Raw genomic sequence first — 6,000 nt, forward strand, 5'->3', positions numbered from 1 at the left:
CGTCCTTGTATTTGTGGATGACTTGGCCCAAGCAAAGATGAAAGTCTGTGGAAATCCCAAAGCTGCTGTGGATATTCCTGTGGAGACAGAGCAGATCTGCAGGATCATGCCGTGGTGGATTTTTTTTTTTTAACAGAGAACTCTCGCTTTCTGAAAAGGTAGAACAGTGCAATTCCACAATACAGAAAAAAGCTCAGTGGTTATGCTGGGAAGCTGCTGAGCTGTGCTGGGTGGCCAGGGTGTCCTGAGTGCTGAGGGCAGAGCAGCCACAGCAGTGCACCCTCACTCTGCATCAGATTTGGTGTAACGTTCCCGGCTCCAGCACTAACCCGAGTGTCTGCACATTCTTATCAACAAGACTTGCAGGTAGCATTACTTGTTTGTCTACTTGGAATAGAAATATTCCTTAACTCTGAACATCCCTGGCCCTTCTCTTCATACACTAATCTCTATTGGTGGACAATAGATTGATATATTTAACCTTTCTGGCTATATAAATTCCCACCTTGCAATGACTCATAACCATCAGAATTCAGAAAAAGACAATTAGAGAAAATCATGGCACATGTAGGCGGAGTTTGTAACTCACCTGCTATACTAACACGTGAGAGCTAATGACCTGGCAATTTTGATATATGAACGTAACCCAAGTCCTATGCCTGAACATTTTCAGAGATTTAATACAGATTTGGATTGTGTAGCTCATTAACATTTTGAGAAAGCTCTAGGAGAAAGAGAGATAATTTTTAAAGCCATGGGTGGAGAAAGAGGGATGTTAGACAGGCAAAGCTAGACAAGGTAGACAAGCTGACCGTGGGGTTTTTTAGGATATTCTTTGTCATAGATATAAACTTTTATGTTTAATAGGTCAGTTTTAACTTCTGGTTTCTTGCAAGCCATCAGACTTGTAGCTGAAAGCTCTGGAAGGATGATGCTGACCTCCCAGAGCAGATCAGACTTCTCTGCTGGCACAGAAAATATTATGTGGAAAGAATTGTGGTCAGCAAAAGATTTTGCAATGTCAGTAGTACCCAGAGGGAGGAGGAGGTGGAGCTCTCCATGAGTAATATGAGGTTTTGTACCAGCAGATTCAAGTATCTCAGATAAAATTTGTGATTTCATCCTGGTATTTTGGTAAAGACTTGGAAACCCTGTTTTTTTCTCACAAAAAGAAAGGAATGGTATTCCTTGCTCTGTTATCAAGATGCTGGCCTCCTGCAAGGGAGAGCTTTACATCCCTGTTCTTGGTCCATCCCACAAGCCACCCAGCAGACCAGCCTCCTGATTCTTACAGTGGTGCTTCCCAGACATCCCTTCCTGTGTTGAGGAGACACATCTTGGCCCACCTCTACCTTTTCAAAACCACCCTTTTCCTCAGAACAGATGCTGACTTCCCACCACTTAAAAATTAGCCATTCTCTCTGACACAAAACACACTAAAAGGCATTTGAGTCAATGTCAGGTGGGTCCTGAAATGTCACACCTGTCTGAGAAGCTGAATTCTGTTTGTGCTGCAGCAAAGGGCCATGCAGATGGATCTCAGTGGCATATTTTGATTCAGTCAGATGATGTGCTACTGAAAAATATATATGGTTGGTGTGCTGTTGGTTTTGAGTTGGAGAAAAAAATGGCAAGGAGCCTGAATTAATTAGTATTAAACCACACTTGGCAGACACTAACTCCTCCACAAAGTATCTGTTGCTAGAGGGTATGAAAATATACCTGTTGAGTTGGATGGGTGAGATGCAGAGATAGTGCCAGGAAGCAAGACTTAGACAGTGCAGAAAGTGGCATAATGTTCTTGGGTGAAAAATTATTTAAAAACAGGTAGTGATGTCCATGACTTACAGGCCCCTTTTCACCTGGGCACTGAAGTCAGGCAGTATTGAAGAGAGAATAGTTGGCCTGTTCTAGACAGCAAAATACAGCTGTGATGCTGTATGTCTGACAGCTCTGGGAACAAATATCCCAGTACATGGAAGCGACAATATTTTTCTACTGCTGTTTCACCAGTAGATCTCAATGTGTTTTGAAGCAGTTTTTAAGAAGTCTCCAACGTTATTTCCACTTTTCTGTGGGGAATACAAAGCTCAGGTACCTGAGGCACAGGGAAGGGAGGATAGTCAGGCATTGCAGTAAAACTGCATAAACTGTTACCTTCTTTGGGAACATGATAATTAAAGCAAACATACAGAGAGCCTTTGCTGGCATGGGATCTCGATAAACTACAACCAAGGTACCTGCAATTTATTGCCTTGATTATGAGACAGTCATTTGAGTGTGAGTCTTGTACAAGAATGGATATTTTTTTTCCTGTTTACCTCTTTCCACCATGTGAATACTAGTTGCTTCTAATTTAAGAAAAAAGAAAAGAAAAAAAAAAAGTACTAGCATATCTGGCAATGGCAATAATTCCCTGGGCTTTCAGGTTAATCTTCATCTTTTTGGAACCTCTTCCCTACTTAACCGTGTGGGTGTAATCAGTGTTCATATTCACATTCTCATGAGTTTCAGGGGAAATGAAGCATCACTTCAGCTTTTTTCCCCACAAACCTTTGGTTTTCCCACCACTACCCTAACAAACACTGAAATTTGAACATTAAACTTAAATTGATGTGTTCAGTATTACTGCAATACAAGTAAACAAAATTTCAACACAGCATTAAAAATATGTCACTGACATGACTTCTTATTTTGTTTGCCCATGGAAGGGAACTGTCATTTTCTTTGTTAAAGTATTTTTTCATTGGATGGAAATAATTACAAGTGGAACAAAACAAAATGTTTGGATTAAATACAGGGCTGGTCTTGTTTTTTCCAGTAAATGGTTCATGTTTTCAATTATTTTCCCCTTCTCCCAGGGATAATGTAATGGATAGTCAGAGATCACCTTCCATCTCAGAAGATTCTAGATTCCAGAAGGATCCCTTCCTTTGCCACTGGAATTTTGGTACCCATGAAGCAAACACCAGTAAGTAATTTACTCCCATGGGGTACCACAGTGAAGGTGAGTCATCTGCTGCAGAGCAAGGGAATTTTCAGGAGACAAGACTCCAGTTCATAATTCATGCCAAAACCAAGGGTTAACACTGAAGTGTCAGATCTGGCTAGCCCATGGATCAGGAATGAGAACCAGCAGCTGTCTGAATTCCAGGGATGGTGCTGGGAATAGCTGCGATGAAACAAAGTCCCACCAACTTTGATCTTGGATCTCCTGCACAGGATTAAAGGAATAACTGAGTTTGGGCCTGAGGCACAGACATTTGGGGAAGCAGCAGGGGGAATTTGCTACATTTTCATGGGAGTTTACCAAGCATATGAGGGTAAAGCAAAGATAATTCTCTTTTATCATCACAATCCATTTCTTTAAACTGTGAGTGCGCTTCGAAGCCCCAGTGAGATCACAGCAAGGATATCAGCAGACTTGCAGCACTCTCTGCATGGTGCTGCTTTGTTTGGGTTGAAGAGGTGATGTTTTGTCCTAGATCAACCTTGTAAATAAGGAATGGAGCAAAGCAAGATTTGTTTGTGCAAATCCAAGTATTTTCCTCATTCCCCACTTTTTCCAAAGTTTGATGAGATCAGTTCATATAGCTGCCATTTCTCTGGGATATGAGCAGCTGCCAGAAACCCCTCTGGCTGCTGTCAGTCTGGCTTAGCACATCTTTGCAGGAGTGGCTCCAAGACAAGAGAGGGCAGTCCATCCAGATACAGCATTCGATCTCCACTATTGTCAGAGCAAGGAATCACATTTCCCTCACCCCTGCCCTCTAGGTAAAAAAGGCAAATATTTCATAAAGGTACCATAATAAGTCTGTTAGAGTTGTCTTCACAGCCTCTTTCTCCTCCCCAAACTGGAATGTGCCTAAGCTCCTTCTGGTCTGTTTATTCCTTTTTTGTAGCAGCCCTTGGGGAAGGTATCTAATACCTTTTTGTAAACATTATTTATGGACTCAGAACGCCAGAAACATGTCTCTACAAATAGTCTGCACAACATGTCCTGAACCTTCCTACTGGCATCTCCTTATGTCAGTCCCCAGTGCTCAGATTTCTTTGTCTCTTTGCTTCAAGACAGATTTACTGATGTGGGGCTGTTTCCACATGAGCACTACTGTAGTGACTGAGAAGCTGCACTCATATGGCTTCCCCAGAAGTGTCCCAGTTGTTCGTGGTTCCTGGTTATTCCTGCTGAGGTCCTAGGGCCAATGTGTAGTGTTTCTGGAAGAAAGAAAGTGCTAGTCCTGCAGTGCCTGTGTTGTATTGCACAGCTCCCTTGATCTATAGTGGACCACCTCTTACCCAGCACCACTCCCTTCTGCAATGTCTATATTAATTATCTGTACGTGGGTGTTCTCCACATGTACCCAGCACTAAGGTTAAAGAACAGCTTTGTACCAGAGAATCAGCTGTATGTACACTTTTCATCAAAACCACTTAAAAACTTTCCTTTGGAGGAAAATCATTGGCTTTGTTAGTATTTCTGCCCATTCAGGATCAAAACTACAGCATAAAATCTTCTGAAAGAAGCTTAGTGGGTCCTCTTCTCTTACCAAAAGAAAGAGAAAAAGGCTGCTCTTTCATACTTTTATAGTGTTTCCTATTCCCTGTGAATCTGGAATTCTTTATAAATGACATAGATCTTGGTCTTGATATAGCAGTATTAAAGGAAGTACCTCACTTCCAGTCAAGAGTTTAAGACAAAATGGAAAACAGTATGTTCAACTGAAACCATAGGACAGGAACTGATCTGAGCAAGATTTTGCCTGGGTGCAAATATTAACTACTCTACTATTCAGTGATAACTCTTTTTGACTGTAGTTGCATAAAAACTTCAGTTTTACATTTAAGTCCCAGTGCAGTATCTCACCAGCACAGGTCTTGTAGTTTGTCCTGTGTTGTTTCCATATGTGGTCTGTACTGTAATACTTTCTGTGACTTGGGGGTTAAAAAAGCACAGCATCACTAGGCCACCACTTACCATGGCTTCTGCTCATCCCTTACGTGCAGTCATTCATTCTTGCACTGTACAGCCTGAGTGGATCACAGCAGAAGATTTCATCAACAGGAGACTCTAGAGGTGCAAAAAATACCTGGTGAAATCCTGAGAATGTTGACAGAAATTTGGTGAGGAGAAAATACTCTGATGGAGCAAAATACTCAGTGGGTTCATTGAGGCTGGGATTCCATTCACTTACCCTTAACAGACCATCTCAGTCCCTTTCCAAGGCTTCACCTACAGCTAGACCTGAAACACTCTACTTCTTGGTTTGTCTTTGAGGTAGGTCCTGTTTTCTAGTTCTAGTGTTTTCTGAATGCTGGCAGAAAGGATCTGACTTGCTGACTTCAGACAAGATGCCAAAGCATGCAGAGGGGACTCTACTGTAAACAAGCTCTTAGAATTCATTTTAAAAGGAGAAAGAGATATGGGGAGGAAAAACAAAATACCTAGAGATGCTGACTTGCCATCTACAGTCATCCTCCCTTGCTGGTGATTAATCATCTCCCCCTTTGAGCCCAATGGACCAGATACACACATTCCTCATTTTCTCTGTTGATGGAAAAATTTGATTTTTGGCATGCCTTTTGTAGGATTCAAAATACCTTTGTGCTATGGTGAGTGTGAGGGAAGGGAGTTTCACTTCTCAGCAGATATGCTAAAAGCATGTATTAAGGGCTGGGCTCTCTACCCCACCAAGGTTGCAGGGAGGCATTTGTGGCTGACTGATCCCACATCTCTGACACATGCTAGATTTACCAGGCTGGAGACTCTGTGTCTGTGTATGCTGTTGCCTGTTGCTGAAGATCAACAAACTCTTGCATAGTGGAAGTTGCTTATGAGTCAGCAAAAACTAAGCATGGAGGAATAGGATTTAAAGTGAGATAGTAACTTTACTGTCTGTATGCTGTGAACTAAGTGAATTTTGGGTCCTATATTGCAAAACACAAATAAATTACATAAGTTAATACAATTGCAGACAACTCTTGTACCAAGTAGATTCC

The sequence above is a fragment of the Catharus ustulatus genome, chromosome 8 (assembly GCF_009819885.2).
Source record: "Catharus ustulatus isolate bCatUst1 chromosome 8, bCatUst1.pri.v2, whole genome shotgun sequence".
NCBI lineage: Eukaryota > Metazoa > Chordata > Aves > Passeriformes > Turdidae > Catharus > Catharus ustulatus.